This window comes from Salmo salar, chromosome 14, assembly GCF_965601325.2.
Source record: "Salmo salar chromosome 14, fSalSal1, whole genome shotgun sequence".
Classification (NCBI taxonomy): domain Eukaryota; kingdom Metazoa; phylum Chordata; class Actinopteri; order Salmoniformes; family Salmonidae; genus Salmo; species Salmo salar.
The window spans coordinates 12,578,898-12,602,139 of record NC_138304.1 but is presented as its reverse complement, the minus strand read 5'-3'; the positions used below and the strand labels follow the sequence as shown (position 1 = coordinate 12,602,139).

At 41.0% G+C, this 23,242-nt stretch overlaps 13 non-coding genes across 13 annotated transcripts; all 13 read left to right on the top strand.

The window, feature by feature from the left end:
- The first annotated feature begins 1,234 nt into the window (after nucleotides 1-1,234).
- trnav-aac (transfer RNA valine (anticodon AAC)) lies at nucleotides 1,235-1,307 on the top strand. The gene has a single exon. It is a non-coding gene; the product is annotated as a tRNA-Val (tRNA).
- An 853-nt stretch (nucleotides 1,308-2,160) lies between these two features.
- Nucleotides 2,161-2,233, top strand: trnav-cac (transfer RNA valine (anticodon CAC)). The gene has a single exon. It is a non-coding gene; the product is annotated as a tRNA-Val (tRNA).
- Nucleotides 2,234-4,066: 1,833 nt separating this feature from the next.
- Nucleotides 4,067-4,139, top strand: trnav-aac (transfer RNA valine (anticodon AAC)). The gene has a single exon. It is a non-coding gene; the product is annotated as a tRNA-Val (tRNA).
- Nucleotides 4,140-4,992: 853 nt separating this feature from the next.
- trnav-cac (transfer RNA valine (anticodon CAC)) lies at nucleotides 4,993-5,065 on the top strand. The gene has a single exon. It is a non-coding gene; the product is annotated as a tRNA-Val (tRNA).
- A 1,833-nt stretch (nucleotides 5,066-6,898) lies between these two features.
- Nucleotides 6,899-6,971, top strand: trnav-aac (transfer RNA valine (anticodon AAC)). Its single transcript has one exon. It is a non-coding gene; the product is annotated as a tRNA-Val (tRNA).
- Nucleotides 6,972-7,824: 853 nt separating this feature from the next.
- Nucleotides 7,825-7,897, top strand: trnav-cac (transfer RNA valine (anticodon CAC)). Its single transcript has one exon. It is a non-coding gene; the product is annotated as a tRNA-Val (tRNA).
- Nucleotides 7,898-9,730: 1,833 nt separating this feature from the next.
- Nucleotides 9,731-9,803, top strand: trnav-aac (transfer RNA valine (anticodon AAC)). The gene has a single exon. It is a non-coding gene; the product is annotated as a tRNA-Val (tRNA).
- An 853-nt stretch (nucleotides 9,804-10,656) lies between these two features.
- trnav-cac (transfer RNA valine (anticodon CAC)) lies at nucleotides 10,657-10,729 on the top strand. The gene has a single exon. It is a non-coding gene; the product is annotated as a tRNA-Val (tRNA).
- Nucleotides 10,730-12,561: 1,832 nt separating this feature from the next.
- trnav-aac (transfer RNA valine (anticodon AAC)) lies at nucleotides 12,562-12,634 on the top strand. Its single transcript has one exon. It is a non-coding gene; the product is annotated as a tRNA-Val (tRNA).
- Nucleotides 12,635-13,487: 853 nt separating this feature from the next.
- trnav-cac (transfer RNA valine (anticodon CAC)) lies at nucleotides 13,488-13,560 on the top strand. The gene has a single exon. It is a non-coding gene; the product is annotated as a tRNA-Val (tRNA).
- Nucleotides 13,561-15,393: 1,833 nt separating this feature from the next.
- trnav-aac (transfer RNA valine (anticodon AAC)) lies at nucleotides 15,394-15,466 on the top strand. The gene has a single exon. It is a non-coding gene; the product is annotated as a tRNA-Val (tRNA).
- A 2,759-nt stretch (nucleotides 15,467-18,225) lies between these two features.
- trnav-aac (transfer RNA valine (anticodon AAC)) lies at nucleotides 18,226-18,298 on the top strand. The gene has a single exon. It is a non-coding gene; the product is annotated as a tRNA-Val (tRNA).
- Nucleotides 18,299-21,361: 3,063 nt separating this feature from the next.
- Nucleotides 21,362-21,434, top strand: trnav-cac (transfer RNA valine (anticodon CAC)). The gene has a single exon. It is a non-coding gene; the product is annotated as a tRNA-Val (tRNA).
- The last annotated feature ends 1,808 nt before the right edge of the window (nucleotides 21,435-23,242 follow it).

The following is a 23,242-nucleotide window of genomic DNA, read 5'->3' as shown; positions in this document are numbered from 1 at the left end:
CTAATTAACTTTCTCAAAAACGTTTCTATATTGTCTCGTACAATAATCTATACTCATAATTTTTTGTTCCTAAATAATGAATATATATATCCCCACTGCAGTCCCCCCGACCCCGACTTTAAATATCACTGGTCTAGACAATATTTCCCAATGCCCCTAGGCTAGCATATGGTTTGAAACAGTTGAGGTTTGTCTAAACCTTGCTGTCTGCCTCTCCAACCTGTGGATCAATGTTGCCGTTTTTTTGGTGACCTCCACCGTGCGATGTGTATGAATGTGACCAGAATGACAGCTTCTCTGAGCCAGGCAAATTCATTTATCAGGGTCATTATAATGGATATATCCAAAGAAATGGCAATATAATCCTAGGTAAAACAAACAAAAGTGCAGACAGTTTTCTGTCATTTCAGCTGCTTGATGTGATTGTGTGATAGATTTAGTTGGCTGGCTAGCAAAGGAAAAGTAGCTAGCCTGCATAGCTACAGTGCATTCGGAAAGTATTCAGACCCCTTACTTTTTTCCACATTTTGTTACGTCACAGCCTTATTCTGAAAACGGATTAAGTCAAATAAAATCTATCTACACACAATACCCCATAATGACAAAGCGATAACATATCATTTTTAATTCATAAAAAAAGATTTAAAAAATACCTTATTTACATACGTTTTCAGACCCTTTGCTATGAGGCTGGAAATTGAGCTCAGGTCCATCCTGTTTCCATTGATCATCCTTGAGATGTTTCTACAACTTGATTGGAGTCCACCTGTGGTAAATTCAATGGATTGGTCATGATTTGAAAAGGCACACACCTGTCTGTCTATATAAGGTTCCACAGTTGACAGTGCATGTCAGAGCATAAACTAAGCCATGAGGTGGAAGGAATTGTCCCTAGAGCTCCGAGAGAGGATTGTGTCGAGGCACAGACGTGGGGAAGGGTACATTTCTGCAGCATTGAAGGTACCCAAGAACACAGTGGCTTCCATCATTCTTAAAAGGAAGAAGTTTGGAACCACCAAGACTCTTCCAAGAGCCGGCTGCTCAGCCAAACCATCCCTACGGTAAATCAGCCCTTATTCAGGAGTTATTCACACGATAATTCCCGGGATCTCAAGCCTTATTACTTAGTTAATGGACTAAGTCATTTCTGACTTCATTTGGTTCTGAGAGCGATAAATGCCCCACCCACCCACCCACCCAGCCAAAGTCACACCCTTAGTATCCTACTCATGCAGTTTCCGTAGTGTAGTGGTTATCACGTTCGCCTAACACGCGAAAGGTCCCCGGTTCGAGACCGGGCGGAAACACATTTTAACAAATTAGATAGTAAGCCTATTCACTTAGGGCTCGATCCCAATTTAGGAATTCATGCTTTTCCTACGTACTTCTCAGTATTTGCTATTCAGACTTACCCTTTTAAGTCGCGTAACGCACTCTGCTGGGGTGGCTAGCTTGGGCGCTCTGAATAAATTCCTGCTACGTGTGGTCTGAGTTCCATAATGATTCAAATAGGCTACATGTCCCAAATTATTGCAATACTTTAGCTTAATATGATTCACTAATGCTAGCAACCCTCAGGAACAATTCACAAGGATGTGACAGATTAAAGACAGGTCAACGGAATGAAAGTATGCCAAAATAAATGTATGTGGCTGTTACTGACAGTGACTCCCGATAGTGGCTAATATTTAACATGATACAAATTGTCAAATAAAACTGGGGAAAGCCCCACAGTGGAGGTGTCATAATACCCATAAAACCTAGCGGTCAAACAGGGAAATGGTTCCAACCATTTTTCCACCATTCATTTTTCCCATATGGGATTTTAGAAACACTTAAAATAATACATTTGTAGTTCTTTATGATAGCCACATTAGCAGTTAATTAGCATTTTTTATAAAAGTCACCTTGTCCTAGAGAGAATTACACGGTTACCATGCCAGGGTAAGCCAACAAGAAACACAGGCCTTTTTGAAAAGTTTTTAAAATCCCCTGTGGGGAATATGAACGGTGGAAAAACGATTGGAACCATTTCCCTGTTCGACCACTAGTTCTTATGGGTATTATGACTCCTACTGTGGTACTCTATTTGGGATATTATGGGCGGTAGACTTGTGGGCATTCCTAACATTTTCCATGACTTCCACTCTTTTTCTTGTAGTTTCTGTAGTGTAGTGGTTATCACGTTCGCCTCACATGTGAAAGGTCCCCGGTTCGAAACCGGGCGGAAACAAATTTTAACAAAACAGATAGTGATGACAGAAACAGGGTCATAACTGAAAAAAACGAAACAAATACATAGGCCTGCAGAATACATGAATAGTCCAGTCTTAGACATGTCTTTCAATAACCAGAGGCAGATAGTGATAACTGAAAAAAAACGAAACAAATACATAGGCCTACACAATACATGAATAGACCAGTCTTAGACATGTCTTTCAATAACCAGAGGCAATGTTATAAAACAGGTTGTTTGGATCCTGGATGCTAATTGGTTAATAGCAGGGAGTTGAAGCACCACCATCCCAGCATTCTGCAGGTAGTGCCTGTTAGCGGTTCCATTAGATTTATAAATGCGCATCCACTGTCCCACGGCCCAGCCAGTCAATTTATAAACTTCATCTCCCCTGGAAAAATGTGTCTAGACCAATGGTATTCAAACCTTTTCAGCAGGGACACCATTTTTTCCTCCAGAATTTCTGGGGTCCCCATTTTTTTGCAATCATTTCTTGTGATCCCACCCCAAATACAACTTTAAAATCGGTACGTTACATTTTTTTTTACATCAACAAATAACCTTCAATTACCCAATCAAATACTTTTTTTCTAATTAACTTTCTCAAAAACGTTTCTATATTGTCTCGTACAATAATCTATACTCATAATTTTTTGTTCCTAAATAATGAATATATATATCCCCACTGCAGTCCCCCCGACCCCGACTTTAAATATCACTGGTCTAGACAAGATTTCCCAATGCCCCTAGGCTAGCATATGGTTTGAAACAGTTGAGGTTTGTCTAAACCTTGCTGTCTGCCTCTCCAACCTGTGGATCAATGTTGCCGTTTTTTTGGTGACCTCCACCGTGCGATGTGTATGAATGTGACCAGAATGACAGCTTCTCTGAGCCAGGCAAATTCATTTATCAGGGTCATTATAATGGATATATCCAAAGAAATGGCAATATAATCCTAGGTAAAACAAACAAAAGTGCAGACAGTTTTCTGTCATTTCAGCTGCTTGATGTGATTGTGTGATAGATTTAGTTGGCTGGCTAGCAAAGGAAAAGTAGCTAGCCTGCATAGCTACAGTGCATTCGGAAAGTATTCAGACCCCTTACTTTTTTCCACATTTTGTTACGTCACAGCCTTATTCTGAAAACGGATTAAGTCAAATAAAATCTATCTACACACAATACCCCATAATGACAAAGCGATAACATATCATTTTTAATTCATAAAAAAAGATTTAAAAAATACCTTATTTACATACGTTTTCAGACCCTTTGCTATGAGGCTGGAAATTGAGCTCAGGTCCATCCTGTTTCCATTGATCATCCTTGAGATGTTTCTACAACTTGATTGGAGTCCACCTGTGGTAAATTCAATGGATTGGTCATGATTTGAAAAGGCACACACCTGTCTGTCTATATAAGGTTCCACAGTTGACAGTGCATGTCAGAGCATAAACTAAGCCATGAGGTGGAAGGAATTGTCCCTAGAGCTCCGAGAGAGGATTGTGTCGAGGCACAGACGTGGGGAAGGGTACCGATACATTTCTGCAGCATTGAAGGTACCCAAGAACACAGTGGCTTCCATCATTCTTAAAAGGAAGAAGTTTGGAACCACCAAGACTCTTCCAAGAGCCGGCTGCTCAGCCAAACCATCCCTACGGTGATCCAGCCCTTATTCAGGAGTTATTCACACGATAATTCCCGGGATCTCAAGCCTTATTGCTTAGTTAATGGACTAAGTCATTTCTGACTTCATTTGGTTCTGAGAGCGATAAATGCCCCACCCACCCACCCACCCAGCCAAAGTCACACCCTTAGTATCCTACTCATGCAGTTTCCGTAGTGTAGTGGTTATCACGTTCGCCTAACACGCGAAAGGTCCCCGGTTCGAGACCGGGCGGAAACACATTTTAACAAATTAGATAGTAAGCCTATTCACTTAGGGCTCGATCCCAATTTAGGAATTCATGCTTTTCCTACGTACTTCTCAGTATTTGCTATTCAGACTTACCCTTTTAAGTCGCGTAACGCACTCTGCTGGGGTGGCTAGCTTGGGCGCTCTGAATAAATTCCTGCTACGTGTGGTCTGAGTTCCATAATGATTCAAATAGGCTACATGTCCCAAATTATTGCAATACTTTAGCTTAATATGATTCACTAATGCTAGCAACCCTCAGGAACAATTCACAAGGATGTGACAGATTAAAGAAAGGTCAACGGAATGAAAGTATGCCAAAATAAATGTATGTGGCTGTTACTGACAGTGACTCCCGATAGTGGCTAATATTTAACATGATACAAATTGTCAAATAAAACTGGGGAAAGCCCCACAGTGGAGGTGTCATAATACCCATAAAACCTAGCGGTCAAACAGGGAAATGGTTCCAACCATTTTTCCACCATTCATTTTTCCCATATGGGATTTTAGAAACACTTAAAATAATACATTTGTAGTTCTTTATGATAGCCAAATTAGCAGTTAATTAGCATTTTTTATAAAAGTCACCTTGTCCTAGAGAGAATTACACGGTTACCATGCCAGGGTAAGCCAACAAGAAACACAGGCCTTTTTGAAAAGTTTTTAAAATCCCCTGTGGGGAATATGAACGGTGGAAAAACGATTGGAACCATTTCCCTGTTCGACCACTAGTTCTTATGGGTATTATGACTCCTACTGTGGTACTCTATTTGGGATATTATGGGCGGTAGACTTGTGGGCATTCCTAACATTTTCCATGACTTCCACACTTTTTCTTGTAGTTTCTGTAGTGTAGTGGTTATCACGTTCGCCTCACATGCGAAAGGTCCCCGGTTCGAAACCGGGCGGAAACAAATTTTAACAAAACAGATAGTGATGACAGAAACAGGGTCATAACTGAAAAAAACGAAACAAATACATAGGCCTGCAGAATACATGAATAGTCCAGTCTTAGACATGTCTTTCAATAACCAGAGGCAGATAGTGATAACTGAAAAAAAACTAAACAAATACATAGGCCTACAGAATACATGAATAGACCAGTCTTAGACATGTCTTTCAATAACCAGAGGCAATGTTATAAAACAGGTTGTTTGGATCCTGGATGCTAATTGGTTAATAGCAGGGAGTTGAAGCACCACCATCCCAGCATTCTGCAGGTAGTGCCTGTTAGCGGTTCCATTAGATTTATAAATGCGCATCCACTGTCCCACGGCCCAGCCAGTCAATTTATAAACTTCATCTCCCCTGGAAAAATGTGTCTAGACCAATGGTATTCAAACCTTTTCAGCAGGGACACCATTTTTTCCTCCAGAATTTCTGGGGTCCCCATTTTTTTGCAATCATTTCTTGTGATCCCACACCAAATACAACTTTAAAATCGGTACGTTACATTTTTTTTTACATCAACAAATAACCTTCAATTACCCAATCAAATACTTTTTTTCTAATTAACTTTCTCAAAAACGTTTCTATATTGTCTCGTACAATAATCTATACTCATAATTTTTTGTTCCTAAATAATGAATATATATATCCCCACTGCAGTCCCCCCGACCCCGACTTTAAATATCACTGGTCTAGACAATATTTCCCAATGCCCCTAGGCTAGCATATGGTTTGAAACAGTTGAGGTTTGTCTAAACCTTGCTGTCTGCCTCTCCAACCTGTGGATCAATGTTGCCGTTTTTTTGATGACCTCCACCGTGCGATGTGTATGAATGTGACCAGAATGACAGCTTCTCTGAGCCAGGCAAATTCATTTATCAGGGTCATTATAATGGATATATCCAAAGAAATGGCAATATAATCCTAGGTAAAACAAACAAAAGTGCAGACAGTTTTCTGTCATTTCAGCTGCTTGATGTGATTGTGTGATAGATTTAGTTGGCTGGCTAGCAAAGGAAAAGTAGCTAGCCTGCATAGCTACAGTGCATTCGGAAAGTATTCAGACCCCTTACTTTTTTCCACATTTTGTTACGTCACAGCCTTATTCTGAAAACGGATTAAGTCAAATAAAATCTATCTACACACAATACCCCATAATGACAAAGCGATAACATATCATTTTTAATTCATAAAAAAAGATTTAAAAAATACCTTATTTACATACGTTTTCAGACCCTTTGCTATGAGGCTGGAAATTGAGCTCAGGTCCATCCTGTTTCCATTGATCATCCTTGAGATGTTTCTACAACTTGATTGGAGTCCACCTGTGGTAAATTCAATGGATTGGTCATGATTTGAAAAGGCACACACCTGTCTGTCTATATAAGGTTCCACAGTTGACAGTGCATGTCAGAGCATAAACTAAGCCATGAGGTGGAAGGAATTGTCCCTAGAGCTCCGAGAGAGGATTGTGTCGAGGCACAGACGTGGGGAAGGGTACCGATACATTTCTGCAGCATTGAAGGTACCCAAGAACACAGTGGCTTCCGTCATTCTTAAAAGGAAGAAGTTTGGAACCACCAAGACTCTTCCAAGAGCCGGCTGCTCAGCCAAACCATCCCTACGGTGATCCAGCCCTTATTCAGGAGTTATTCACACGATAATTCCCGGGATCTCAAGCCTTATTGCTTAGTTAATGGACTAAGTCATTTCTGACTTCATTTGGTTCTGAGAGCGATAAATGCCCCACCCACCCACCCACCCAGCCAAAGTCACACCCTTAGTATCCTACTCATGCAGTTTCTGTAGTGTAGTGGTTATCACGTTTGCCTAACACGCGAAAGGTCCCCGGTTCGAGACCGGGCGGAAACACATTTTAACAAATTAGATAGTAAGCCTATTCACTTAGGGCTCGATCCCAATTTAGGAATTCATGCTTTTCCTACGTACTTCTCAGTATTTGCTATTCAGACTTACCCTTTTAAGTCGCGTAACGCACTCTGCTGGGGTGGCTAGCTTGGGCGCTCTGAATAAATTCCTGCTACGTGTGGTCTGAGTTCCATAATGATTCAAATAGGCTACATGTCCCAAATTATTGCAATACTTTAGCTTAATATGATTCACTAATGCTAGCAACCCTCAGGAACAATTCACAAGGATGTGACAGATTAAAGAAAGGTCAACGGAATGAAAGTATGCCAAAATAAATGTATGTGGCTGTTACTGACAGTGACTCCCGATAGTGGCTAATATTTAACATGATACAAATTGTTAAATAAAACTGGGGAAAGCCCCACAGTGGAGGTGTCATAATACCCATAAAACCTAGCGGTCAAACAGGGAAATGGTTCCAACCATTTTTCCACCATTCATTTTTCCCATATGGGATTTTAGAAACACTTAAAATAATACATTTGTAGTTCTTTATGATAGCCACATTAGCAGTTAATTAGCATTTTTTATAAAAGTCACCTTGTCCTAGAGAGAATTACACGGTTACCATGCCAGGGTAAGCCAACAAGAAACACAGGCCTTTTTGAAAAGTTTTTAAAATCCCCTGTGGGGAATATGAACGGTGGAAAAACGATTGGAACCATTTCCCTGTTCGACCACTAGTTCTTATGGGTATTATGACTCCTACTGTGGTACTCTATTTGGGATATTATGGGCGGTAGACTTGTGGGCATTCCTAACATTTTCCCTGACTTCCACTCTTTTTCTTGTAGTTTCTGTAATGTAGTGGTTATCACGTTCGCCTCACATGCGAAAGGTCCCCGGTTCGAAACCGGGCGGAAACAAATTTTAACAAAACAGATAGTGATGACAGAAACAGGGTCATAACTGAAAAAAACGAAACAAATACATAGGCCTGCAGAATACATGAATAGTCCAGTCTTAGACGTGTCTTTCAATAACCAGAGGCAGATAGTGATAACTGAAAAAAAACGAAACAAATACATAGGCCTACAGAATACATGAATAGACCTGTCTTAGACATGTCTTTCAATAACCAGAGGCAATGTTATAAAACAGGTTGTTTGGATCCTGGATGCTAATTGGTTAATAGCAGGGAGTTGAAGCACCACCATCCCAGCATTCTGCAGGTAGTGCCTGTTAGCGGTTCCATTAGATTTATAAATGCGCATCCACTGTCCCACGGCCCAGCCAGTCAATTTATAAACTTCATCTCCCCTGGAAAAATGTGTCTAGACCAATGGTATTCAAACCTTTTCAGCAGGGACACCATTTTTTCCTCCAGAATTTCTGGGGTCCCCATTTTTTTGCAATCATTTCTTGTGATCCCACCCCAAATACAACTTTAAAATCGGTACGTTACATTTTTTTTTACATCAACAAATAACCTTCAATTACCCAATCAAATACTTTTTTTCTAATTAACTTTCTCAAAAACGTTTCTATATTGTCTCGTACAATAATCTATACTCATAATTTTTTGTTCCTAAATAATGAATATATATATCCCCACTGCAGTCCCCCCGACCCCGACTTTAAATATCACTGGTCTAGACAAGATTTCCCAATGCCCCTAGGCTAGCATATGGTTTGAAACAGTTGAGGTTTGTCTAAACCTTGCTGTCTGCCTCTCCAACCTGTGGATCAATGTTGCCGTTTTTTTGGTGACCTCCACCGTGCGATGTGTATGAATGTGACCAGAATGACAGCTTCTCTGAGCCAGGCAAATTCATTTATCAGGGTCATTATAATGGATATATCCAAAGAAATGGCAATATAATCCTAGGTAAAACAAACAAAAGTGCAGACAGTTTTCTGTCATTTCAGCTGCTTGATGTGATTGTGTGATAGATTTAGTTGGCTGGCTAGCAAAGGAAAAGTAGCTAGCCTGCATAGCTACAGTGCATTCGGAAAGTATTCAGACCCCTTACTTTTTTCCACATTTTGTTACGTCACAGCCTTATTCTGAAAACGGATTAAGTCAAATAAAATCTATCTACACACAATACCCCATAATGACAAAGCGATAACATATCATTTTTAATTCATAAAAAAAGATTTAAAAAATACCTTATTTACATACGTTTTCAGACCCTTTGCTATGAGGCTGGAAATTGAGCTCAGGTCCATCCTGTTTCCATTGATCATCCTTGAGATGTTTCTACAACTTGATTGGAGTCCACCTGTGGTAAATTCAATGGATTGGTCATGATTTGAAAAGGCACACACCTGTCTGTCTATATAAGGTTCCACAGTTGACAGTGCATGTCAGAGCATAAACTAAGCCATGAGGTGGAAGGAATTGTCCCTAGAGCTCCGAGAGAGGATTGTGTCGAGGCACAGACGTGGGGAAGGGTACCGATACATTTCTGCAGCATTGAAGGTACCCAAGAACACAGTGGCTTCCATCATTCTTAAAAGGAAGAAGTTTGGAACCACCAAGACTCTTCCAAGAGCCGGCTGCTCAGCCAAACCATCCCTACGGTGATCCAGCCCTTATTCAGGAGTTATTCACACGATAATTCCCGGGATCTCAAGCCTTATTGCTTAGTTAATGGACTAAGTCATTTCTGACTTCATTTGGTTCTGAGAGCGATAAATGCCCCACCCACCCACCCACCCAGCCAAAGTCACACCCTTAGTATCCTACTCATGCAGTTTCCGTAGTGTAGTGGTTATCACGTTCGCCTAACACGCGAAAGGTCCCCGGTTCGAGACCGGGCGGAAACACATTTTAACAAATTAGATAGTAAGCCTATTCACTTAGGGCTCGATCCCAATTTAGGAATTCATGCTTTTCCTACGTACTTCTCAGTATTTGCTATTCAGACTTACCCTTTTAAGTCGCGTAACGCACTCTGCTGGGGTGGCTAGCTTGGGCGCTCTGAATAAATTCCTGCTACGTGTGGTCTGAGTTCCATAATGATTCAAATAGGCTACATGTCCCAAATTATTGCAATACTTTAGCTTAATATGATTCACTAATGCTAGCAACCCTCAGGAACAATTCACAAGGATGTGACAGATTAAAGAAAGGTCAACGGAATGAAAGTATGCCAAAATAAATGTATGTGGCTGTTACTGACAGTGACTCCCGATAGTGGCTAATATTTAACATGATACAAATTGTCAAATAAAACTGGGGAAAGCCCCACAGTGGAGGTGTCATAATACCCATAAAACCTAGCGGTCAAACAGGGAAATGGTTCCAACCATTTTTCCACCATTCATTTTTCCCATATGGGATTTTAGAAACACTTAAAATAATACATTTGTAGTTCTTTATGATAGCCACATTAGCAGTTAATTAGCATTTTTTATAAAAGTCACCTTGTCCTAGAGAGAATTACACGGTTACCATGCCAGGGTAAGCCAACAAGAAACACAGGCCTTTTTGAAAAGTTTTTAAAATCCCCTGTGGGGAATATGAACGGTGGAAAAACGATTGGAACCATTTCCCTGTTCGACCACTAGTTCTTATGGGTATTATGACTCCTACTGTGGTACTCTATTTGGGATATTATGGGCGGTAGACTTGTGGGCATTCCTAACATTTTCCATGACTTCCACTCTTTTTCTTGTAGTTTCTGTAGTGTAGTGGTTATCACGTTCGCCTCACATGCGAAAGGTCCCCGGTTTGAAACCGGGTGGAAACAAATTTTAACAAAACAGATAGTGATGACAGAAACAGGGTCATAACTGAAAAAAACGAAACAAATACATAGGCCTGCAGAATACATGAATAGTCCAGTCTTAGACGTGTCTTTCAATAACCAGAGGCAGATAGTGATAACTGAAAAAAAACGAAACAAATACATAGGCCTACAGAATACATGAATAGACCTGTCTTAGACATGTCTTTCAATAACCAGAGGCAATGTTATAAAACAGGTTGTTTGGATCCTGGATGCTAATTGGTTAATAGCAGGGAGTTGAAGCACCACCATCCCAGCATTCTGCAGGTAGTGCCTGTTAGCGGTTCCATTAGATTTATAAATGCGCATCCACTGTCCCACGGCCCAGCCAGTCAATTTATAAACTTCATCTCCCCTGGAAAAATGTGTCTAGACCAATGGTATTCAAACCTTTTCAGCAGGGACACCATTTTTTCCTCCAGAATTTCTGGGGTCCCCATTTTTTTGCAATCATTTCTTGTGATCCCACCCCAAATACAACTTTAAAATCGGTACGTTACATTTTTTTTTACATCAACAAATAACCTTCAATTACCCAATCAAATACTTTTTTTCTAATTAACTTTCTCAAAAACGTTTCTATATTGTCTCGTACAATAATCTATACTCATAATTTTTTGTTCCTAAATAATGAATATATATATCCCCACTGCAGTCCCCCGACCCCGACTTTAAATATCACTGGTCTAGACAAGATTTCCCAATGCCCCTAGGCTAGCATATGGTTTGAAACAGTTGAGGTTTGTCTAAACCTTGCTGTCTGCCTCTCCAACCTGTGGATCAATGTTGCCGTTTTTTTGGTGACCTCCACCGTGCGATGTGTATGAATGTGACCAGAATGACAGCTTCTCTGAGCCAGGCAAATTCATTTATCAGGGTCATTATAATGGATATATCCAAAGAAATGGCAATATAATCCTAGGTAAAACAAACAAAAGTGCAGACAGTTTTCTGTCATTTCAGCTGCTTGATGTGATTGTGTGATAGATTTAGTTGGCTGGCTAGCAAAGGAAAAGTAGCTAGCCTGCATAGCTACAGTGCATTCGGAAAGTATTCAGACCCCTTACTTTTTTCCACATTTTGTTACGTCACAGCCTTATTCTGAAAACGGATTAAGTCAAATAAAATCTATCTACACACAATACCCCATAATGACAAAGCGATAACATATCATTTTTAATTCATAAAAAAAGATTCAAAAAATACCTTATTTACATACGTTTTCAGACCCTTTGCTATGAGGCTGGAAATTGAGCTCAGGTCCATCCTGTTTCCATTGATCATCCTTGAGATGTTTCTACAACTTGATTGGAGTCCACCTGTGGTAAATTCAATGGATTGGTCATGATTTGAAAAGGCACACACCTGTCTGTCTATATAAGGTTCCACAGTTGACAGTGCATGTCAGAGCATAAACTAAGCCATGAGGTGGAAGGAATTGTCCCTAGAGCTCCGAGAGAGGATTGTGTCGAGGCACAGACGTGGGGAAGGGTACCGATACATTTCTGCAGCATTGAAGGTACCCAAGAACACAGTGGCTTCCATCATTCTTAAAAGGAAGAAGTTTGGAACCACCAAGACTCTTCCAAGAGCCGGCTGCTCAGCCAAACCATCCCTACGGTGATCCAGCCCTTATTCAGGAGTTATTCACACGATAATTCCCGGGATCTCAAGCCTTATTGCTTAGTTAATGGACTAAGTCATTTCTGACTTCATTTGGTTCTGAGAGCGATAAATGCCCCACCCACCCACCCACCCAGCCAAAGTCACACCCTTAGTATCCTACTCATGCAGTTTCCGTAGTGTAGTGGTTATCACGTTCGCCTAACACGCGAAAGGTCCCCGGTTCGAGACCGGGCGGAAACACATTTTAACAAATTAGATAGTAAGCCTATTCACTTAGGGCTCGATCCCAATTTAGGAATTCATGCTTTTCCTACGTACTTCTCAGTATTTGCTATTCAGACTTACCCTTTTAAGTCGCGTATCGCACTCTGCTGGGGTGGCTAGCTTGGGCGCTCTGAATAAATTCCTGCTACGTGTGGTCTGAGTTCCATAATGATTCAAATAGGCTACATGTCCCAAATTATTGCAATACTTTAGCTTAATATGATTCACTAATGCTAGCAACCCTCAGGAACAATTCACAAGGATGTGACAGATTAAAGAAAGGTCAACGGAATGAAAGTATGCCAAAATAAATGTATGTGGCTGTTACTGACAGTGACTCCCGATAGTGGCTAATATTTAACATGATACAAATTGTCAAATAAAACTGGGGAAAGCCCCACAGTGGAGGTGTCATAATACCCATAAAACCTAGCGGTCAAACAGGGAAATGGTTCCAACCATTTTTCCACCATTCATTTTTCCCATATGGGATTTTAGAAACACTTAAAATAATACATTTGTAGTTCTTTATGATAGCCACATTAGCAGTTAATTAGCATTTTTTATAAAAGTCACCTTGTCCTAGAGAGAATTACACGGTTACCATGCCAGGGTAAGCCAACAAGAAACACAGGCCTTTTTGAAAAGTTTTTAAAATCCCCTGTGGGGAATATGAACGGTGGAAAAACGATTGGAACCATTTCCCTGTTCGACCACTAGTTCTTATGGGTATTATGACTCCTACTGTGGTACTCTATTTGGGATATTATGGGCGGTAGACTTGTGGGCATTCCTAACATTTTCCATGACTTCCACTCTTTTTCTTGTAGTTTCTGTAGTGTAGTGGTTATCACGTTCGCCTCACATGCGAAAGGTCCCCGGTTTGAAACCGGGTGGAAACAAATTTTAACAAAACAGATAGTGATGACAGAAACAGGGTCATAACTGAAAAAAACGAAACAAATACATAGGCCTGCAGAATACATGAATAGTCCAGTCTTAGACGTGTCTTTCAATAACCAGAGGCAGATAGTGATAACTGAAAAAAAACGAAACAAATACATAGGCCTACAGAATACATGAATAGACCAGTCTTAGACATGTCTTTCAATAACCAGAGGCAATGTTATAAAACAGGTTGTTTGGATCCTGCATGCTAATTGGTTAATAGCAGGGAGTTGAAGCACCACCATCCCAGCATTCTGCGGGTAGTGCCTGTTAGCGGTTCCATTAGATTTATAAATGCGCATCCACTGTCCCACGGCCCAGCCAGTCAATTTATAAACTTCATCTCCCCTGGAAAAATGTGTCTAGACCAATGGTATTCAAACCTTTTCAGCAGGGACACCATTTTTTCCTCCAGAATTTCTGGGGTCCCCATTTTTTTGCAATCATTTCTTGTGATCCCACCCCAAATACAACTTTCAAATCGGTACGTTACATTTTTTTTTACATCAACAAATAACCTTCAATTACCCAATCAAATACTTTTTTTCTAATTAACTTTCTCAAAAACGTTTCTATATTGTCTCGTACAATAATCTATACTCATAATTTTTTGTTCCTAAATAATGAATATATATATCCCCACTGCAGTCCCCCCGACCCCGACTTTAAATATCACTGGTCTAGACAATATTTCCCAATGCCCCTAGGCTAGCATATGGTTTGAAACAGTTGAGGTTTGTCTAAACCTTGCTGTCTGCCTCTCCAACCTGTGGATCAATGTTGCCGTTTTTTTGGTGACCTCCACCGTGCGATGTGTATGAATGTGACCAGAATGACAGCTTCTCTGAGCCAGGCAAATTCATTTATCAGGGTCATTATAATGGATATATCCAAAGAAATGGCAATATAATCCTAGGTAAAACAAACAAAAGTGCAGACAGTTTTCTGTCATTTCAGCTGCTTGATGTGATTGTGTGATAGATTTAGTTGGCTGGCTAGCAAAGGAAAAGTAGCTAGCCTGCATAGCTACAGTGCATTCGGAAAGTATTCAGACCCCTTACTTTTTTCCACATTTTGTTACGTCACAGCCTTATTCTGAAAACGGATTAAGTCAAATAAAATCTATCTACACACAATACCCCATAATGACAAAGCGATAACATATCATTTTTAATTCATAAAAAAAGATTTAAAAAATACCTTATTTACATACGTTTTCAGACCCTTTGCTATGAGGCTGGAAATTGAGCTCAGGTCCATCCTGTTTCCATTGATCATCCTTGAGATGTTTCTACAACTTGATTGGAGTCCACCTGTGGTAAATTCAATGGATTGGTCATGATTTGAAAAGGCACACACCTGTCTGTCTATATAAGGTTCCACAGTTGACAGTGCATGTCAGAGCATAAACTAAGCCATGAGGTGGAAGGAATTGTCCCTAGAGCTCCGAGAGAGGATTGTGTCGAGGCACAGACGTGGGGAAGGGTACCGATACATTTCTGCAGCATTGAAGGTACCCAAGAACACAGTGGCTTCCATCATTCTTAAAAGGAAGAAGTTTGGAACCACCAAGACTCTTCCAAGAGCCGGCTGCTCAGCCAAACCATCCCTACGGTGATCCAGCCCTTATTCAGGAGTTATTCACATGATAATTCCCGGGATCTCAAGCCTTATTGCTTAGTTAATGGACTAAGTCATTTCTGACTTCATTTGGTTCTGAGAGCGATAAATGCCCCACCCACCCACCCACCCAGCCAAAGTCACACCCTTAGTATCCTACTCATGCAGTTTCCGTAGTGTAGTGGTTATCACGTTCGCCTAACACGCGAAAGGTCCCCGGTTCGAGACCGGGCGGAAACACATTTTAACAAATTAGATAGTAAGCCTATTCACTTAGGGCTCGATCCCAATTTAGGAATTCATGCTTTTCCTACGTACTTCTCAGTATTTGCTATTCAGACTTACCCTTTTAAGTCGCGTAACGCACTCTGCTGGGGTGGCTAGCTTGGGCGCTCTGAATAAATTCCTGCTACGTGTGGTCTGAGTTCCATAATGATTCAAATAGGCTACATGTCCCAAATTATTGCAATACTTTAGCTTAATATGATTCACTAATGCTAGCAACCCTCAGGAACAATTCACAAGGATGTGACAGATTAAAGAAAGGTCAACGGAATGAAAGTATGCCAAAATAAATGTATGTGGCTGTTACTGACAGTGACTCCCGATAGTGGCTAATATTTAACATGATACAAATTGTCAAATAAAACTGGGGAAAGCCCCACAGTGGAGGTGTCATAATACCCATAAAACCTAGCGGTCAAACAGGGAAATGGTTCCAACCATTTTTCCACCATTCATTTTTCCCATATGGGATTTTAGAAACACTTAAAATAATACATTTGTAGTTCTTTATGATAGCCACATTAGCAGTTAATTAGCATTTTTTATAAAAGTCACCTTGTCCTAGAGAGAATTACACGGTTACCATGCCAGGGTAAGCCAACAAGAAACACAGGCCTTTTTGAAAAGTTTTTAAAATCCCCTGTGGGGAATATGAACGGTGGAAAAACGATTGGAACCATTTCCCTGTTCGACCACTAGTTCTTATGGGTATTATGACTCCTACTGTGGTACTCTATTTGGGATATTATGGGCGGTAGACTTGTGGGCATTCCTAACATTTTCCATGACTTCCACTCTTTTTCTTGTAGTTTCTGTAGTGTAGTGGTTATCACGTTCGCCTCACATGCGAAAGGTCCCCGGTTTGAAACCGGGTGGAAATTTTTTTTAACAAAACAGATAGTGATGACAGAAACAGGGTCATAACTGAAAAAAACGAAACAAATACATAGGCCTGCAGAATACATGAATAGTCCAGTCTTAGACGTGTCTTTCAATAACCAGAGGCAGATAGTGATAACTGAAAAAAAACGAAACAAATACATAGGCCTACAGAATACATGAATAGACCAGTCTTAGACATGTCTTTCAATAACCAGAGGCAATGTTATAAAACAGGTTGTTTGGATCCTGGATGCTAATTGGTTAATAGCAGGGAGTTGAAGCACCACCATCCCAGCATTCTGCGGGTAGTGCCTGTTAGCGGTTCCATTAGATTTATAAATGCGCATCCACTGTCCCACGGCCCAGCCAGTCAATTTATAAACTTCATCTCCCCTGGAAAAATGTGTCTAGACCAATGGTATTCAAACCTTTTCAGCAGGGACACCATTTTTTCCTCCAGAATTTCTGGGGTCCCCATTTTTTTGCAATCATTTCTTGTGATCCCACCCCAAATACAACTTTCAAATCGGTACGTTACATTTTTTTTTACATCAACAAATAACCTTCAATTACCCAATCAAATACTTTTTTTCTAATTAACTTTCTCAAAAACGTTTCTATATTGTCTCGTACAATAATCTATACTCATAATTTTTTGTTCCTAAATAATGAATATATATATCCCCACTGCAGTCCCCCCGACCCCGACTTTAAATATCACTGGTCTAGACAATATTTCCCAATGCCCCTAGGCTAGCATATGGTTTGAAACAGTTGAGGTTTGTCTAAACCTTGCTGTCTGCCTCTCCAACCTGTGGATCAATGTTGCCGTTTTTTTGGTGACCTCCACCGTGCGATGTGTATGAATGTGACCAGAATGACAGCTTCTCTGAGCCAGGCAAATTCATTTATCAGGGTCATTATAATGGATATATCCAAAGAAATGGCAATATAATCCTAGGTAAAACAAACAAAAGTGCAGACAGTTTTCTGTCATTTCAGCTGCTTGATGTGATTGTGTGATAGATTTAGTTGGCTGGCTAGCAAAGGAAAAGTAGCTAGCCTGCATAGCTACAGTGCATTCGGAAAGTATTCAGACCCCTTACTTTTTTCCACATTTTGTTACGTCACAGCCTTATTCTGAAAACGGATTAAGTCAAATAAAATCTATCTACACACAATACCCCATAATGACAAAGCGATAACATATCATTTTTAATTCATAAAAAACGATTTAAAAAATACCTTATTTACATACGTCTTCAGACCCTTTGCTATGAGGCTGGAAATTGAGCTCAGGTCCATCCTGTTTCCATTGATCATCCTTGAGATGTTTCTACAACTTGATTGGAGTCCACCTGTGGTAAATTCAATGGATTGGTCATGATTTGAAAAGGCACACACCTGTCTGTCTATATAAGGTTCCACAGTTGACAGTGCATGTCAGAGCATAAACTAAGCCATGAGGTGGAAGGAATTGTCCCTAGAGCTCCGAGAGAGGATTGTGTCGAGGCACAGACGTGGGGAAGGGTACCGATACATTTCTGCAGTATTGAAGGTACCCAAGAACACAGTGGCTTCCATCATTCTTAAAAGGAAGAAGTTTGGAACCACCAAGACTCTTCCAAGAGCCGGCTGCTCAGCCAAACCATCCCTACGGTGATCCAGCCCTTATTCAGGAGTTATTCACACGATAATTCCCGGGATCTCAAGCCTTATTGCTTAGTTAATGGACTAAGTCATTTCTGACTTCATTTGGTTCTGAGAGCGATAAATGCCCCACCCACCCACCCACCCAGCCAAAGTCACACCCTTAGTATCCTACTCATGCAGTTTCCGTAGTGTAGTGGTTATCACGTTCGCCTAACACGCGAAAGGTCCCCGGTTCGAGACCGGGCGGAAACACATTTTAACAAATTAGATAGTAAGCCTATTCACTTAGGGCTCGATCCCAATTTAGGAATTCATGCTTTTCCTACGTACTTCTCAGTATTTGCTATTCAGACTTACCCTTTTAAGTCGCGTAACGCACTCTGCTGGGGTGGCTAGCTTGGGCGCTCTGAATAAATTCCTGCTACGTGTGGTCTGAGTTCCATAATGATTCAAATAGGCTACATGTCCCAAATTATTGCAATACTTTAGCTTAATATGATTCACAAATGCTAGCAACCCTCAGGAACAATTCACAAGGATGTGACAGATTAAAGAAAGGTCAACGGAATGAAAGTATGCCAAAATAAATGTATGTGGCTGTTACTGACAGTGACTCCCGATAGTGGCTAATATTTAACATGATACAAATTGTCAAATAAAACTGGGGAAAGCCCCACAGTGGAGGTGTCATAATACCCATAAAACCTAGCGGTCAAACAGGGAAATGGTTCCAACCATTTTTCCAAAATCAAATCAAATCAAATTTATTTTTATATAGCCCTTCGTACATCAGCTGATATTCTCAAAGTGCTGTACAGAAACCCAGCCTAAAACCCCAAACAGCAAGCAAAGCATGTGAAAGAAGCACGGTGGCTAGGAAAAACTCCCTAGGAAAAACTCCCTAGAAAGGCCAAAAACCTAGGAAGAAACCTAGAGAGGAACCAGGCTATGAGGGGTGGCCAGTCCTCTTCTGGCTGTGCAGGGTGGATATTAAAACAGAACATGGTCAAAATGTTAAAATGTTAAAATGTTCATAAATGACCAGCATGGTCAAATAATAATAATCATAGTAGTTGTCGAGGGTGCAACAAGCACGTCCGGTGAACAGGTCAGGGTTCCATAGCCGCAGGCAGAACAGTTGAAACTGGAGCAGCAGCACGGCCAGGTGGACTGGGGACAGCAAGGAGTCATCATACCAGGTAGTCCTGAGGCATGGTCCTAGGGCTCAGGTCCTCCGAGAGAAAGACAGAAAGAGAGAAAGAGAGAATTAGAGAGAGCATATTTAAATACACACAGGACACCGGATAAGACAAGAGAAATACTCCAGATGTAACAGACTGACCCTAGCCCCCCGACACATAAACTACTGCAGCATAAATACTGGAGGCTGAGACAGGAGGGATCAGAAGACACTGTGGCCCCATCCGATGATACCCCCGGACAGGGCCAAACAGGCAGGATATAACCCCACCCACTTTGCCAAAGCACAGCCCCCACACCACTAGAGGGATGTCTCCAACCACCAACTTACCGTCCTAAGACAAGGCCGAGTATAGCCCACAACGATCTCCGCCATGGCACAACCCAAGGGGGGGGGGGGGCGCCAACCCAGACAGGAAGACCACGTCAGTGACTCAACCCACTCAAGTGACGCACCCCTCCCATGGACGGCATGGAAGAACACCAGTAGGCCAGTGACTCAGCCTCTGTAAAAGGGTTAGAGGCAGAGAATCCCAGTGGAAAGAGGGGAACCGGCAAGGCAGAGACAGCAAGGGCGGTTCGTTGCTCCAGCCTTTCCGTTCACCTTCACACTCCTGGGCCAGACTATACTTAATCATAGGACCTACTGAAGAGATAAGTCTTCAGTAAAGACTTAAAGGTTGAGACTGAGTCTGCGTCTCTCACATTGGTAGGCAGACCATTCCATAAAAATGGAGCTCTATAGGAGAAAGCCCTACCTCCAGCCGTTTGCTTAGAAATTCTAGGGACAATTAGGAGGCCTGCGTCTTGTGACCGTAGCGTACGTGTAGGTATGTACGGCAGGACCAAATCGGAAAGATAGGTAGGAGCAAGCCCATGTAATGCTTTGTAGGTTAGCAGTAAAACCTTGAAATCAGCCCTTGCCTTAACAGGAAGCCAGTGTAGGGAGGCTAACACTGGAGTAATATGATCAAATTTTTTGGTTCTAGTCAGGATTCTAGCAGCCGTATTTAGCACTAACTGAAGTTTATTTAGTGCTTTATCCGGGTAGCCGGAAAGTAGAGCATTGCAGTAGTCCAGCCTAGAAGTAACAAAAGCATGGATTAATTTTTCTGCGTCATTTTTGGACAGAAAATTTCTGATTTTTGCAATGTTACGTAGATGGAAAAAAGCTGTCCTTGAAACAGTCTTGATATGTTCTTCAAAAGAGAGATCAGGGTCCAGAGTAACGCCGAGGTCCTTCACAGTTTTATTTGAGACGACTGTACAACCATCCAGATTAATTGTCAGATTCAACAGAAGATCTCTTTGTTTCTTGGGACCTAGAACAAGCATCTCTGTTTTGTCCGAGTTTAAAAGTAGAAAGTTTGCAGCCATCCACTTCTTTATGTCTGAAACACAGGCTTCTAGCGAGGGCAATTTTGGGGCTTCACCATGTTTCATTGAAATGTACAGCTGTGTGTCGTCTGCATAGCAGTGAAATTTAACATTATGTTTTCGAATGACATCCCCAAGAGGTAAAATATATAGTGAAAACAATAGTGGTCCTAAAACGGAACCTTGAGGAACACCGAAATTTACAATTGATTTGTCAGAGGACAAACCATTCACAGAGACAAACTGATATCTTTCCGACAGATAAGATCTAAACCAGGCCAGAACTTGTCCATGTAGACCAATTTGGGTTTCCAATCTCTCCAAAAGAATGTGGTGATCGATGGTATCAAAAGCGGCACTAAGATCTAGGAGCATTCACCATTCATTTTTCCCATATGGGATTTTAGAAACACTTAAAATAATACATTTGTAGTTCTTTATGATAGCCACATTAGCAGTTAATTAGCATTTTTTATAAAAGTCACCTTGTCCTAGAGAGAATTACACGGTTACCATGCCAGGGTAAGCCAACAAGAAACACAGGCCTTTTTGAAAAGTTTTTAAAATCCCCTGTGGGGAATATGAACGGTGGAAAAACGATTGGAACCATTTCCTTGTTCGACCACTAGTTCTTATGGGTATTATGACTCCTACTGTGGTACTCTATTTGGGATATTATGGGCGGTAGACTTGTGGGCATTCCTAACATTTTCCATGACTTCCACTCTTTTTCTTGTAGTTTCTGTAGTGTAGTGGTTATCACGTTCGCCTCACATGCGAAAGGTCCCCGGTTCGAAACCGGGCGGAAACAAATTTTAACAAAACAGATAGTGATGACAGAAACAGGGTCATAACTGAAAAAAACGAAACAAATACATAGGCCTGCAGAATACATGAATAGTCCAGTCTTAGACATGTCTTTCAATAACCAGAGGCAGATAGTGATAACTGAAAAAAAACGAAAGAAATACATAGGCCTACAGAATACATGAATAGACCAGTCTTAGACATGTCTTTCAATAACCAGAGGCAATGTTATAAAACAGGTTGTTTGGATCCTGGATGCTAATTGGTTAATAGCAGGGAGTTGAAGCACCACCATCCCAGCATTCTGCGGGTAGTGCCTGTTAGCGGTTCCATTAGATTTATAAATGCGCATCCACTGTCCCACGGCCCAGCCAGTCAATTTATAAACTTCATCTCCCCTGGAAAAATGTGTCTAGACCAATGGTATTCAAACCTTTTCAGCAGGGACACCATTTTTTCCTCCAGAATTTCTGGGGTCCCCATTTTTTTGCAATCATTTCTTGTGATCCCACCCCAAATACAACTTTCAAATCGGTACGTTACATTTTTTTTTACATCAACAAATAACCTTCAATTACCCAATCAAATACTTTTTTTCTAATTAACTTTCTCAAAAACGTTTCTATATTGTCTCGTACAATAATCTATACTCATAATTTTTTGTTCCTAAATAATGAATATATATATCCCCACTGCAGTCCCCCCGACCCCGACTTTAAATATCACTGGTCTAGACAATATTTCCCAATGCCCCTAGGCTAGCATATGGTTTGAAACAGTTGAGGTTTGTCTAAACCTTGCTGTCTGCCTCTCCAACCTGTGGATCAATGTTGCAGTTTTTTTGGTGACCTCCACCGTGCGATGTGTATGAATGTGACCAGAATGACAGCTTCTCTGAGCCAGGCAAATTCATTTATCAGGGTCATTATAATGGATATATCCAAAGAAATGGCAATATAATCCTAGGTAAAACAAACAAAAGTGCAGACAGTTTTCTGTCATTTCAGCTGCTTGATGTGATTGTGTGATAGATTTAGTTGGCTGGCTAGCAAAGGAAAAGTAGCTAGCCTGCATAGCTACAGTGCATTCGGAAAGTATTCAGACCCCTTACTTTTTTCCACATTTTGTTACGTCACAGCCTTATTCTGAAAACGGATTAAGTCAAATAAAATCTATCCACACACAATACCCCATAATGACAAAGCGATAACATATCATTTTTAATTCATAAAAAAAGATTTAAAAAATACCTTATTTACATACGTTTTCAGACCCTTTGCTATGAGGCTGGAAATTGAGCTCAGGTCCATCCTGTTTCCATTGATCATCCTTGAGATGTTTCTACAACTTGATTGGAGTCCACCTGTGGTAAATTCAATGGATTGGTCATGATTTGAAAAGGCACACACCTGTCTGTCTATATAAGGTTCCACAGTTGACAGTGCATGTCAGAGCATAAACTAAGCCATGAGGTGGAAGGAATTGTCCCTAGAGCTCCGAGAGAGGATTGTGTCGAGGCACAGACGTGGGGAAGGGTACGGATACATTTCTGCAGCATTGAAGGTACCCAAGAACACAGTGGCTTCCATCATTCTTAAAAGGAAGAAGTTTGGAACCACCAAGACTCTTCCAAGAGCCGGCTGCTCAGCCAAACCATCCCTACGGTGATCCAGCCCTTATTCAGGAGTTATTCACACGATAATTCCCGGGATCTCAAGCCTTATTGCTTAGTTAATGGACTAAGTCATTTCTGACTTCATTTGGTTCTGAGAGCGATAAATGCCCCACCCACCCACCCACCCAGCCAAAGTC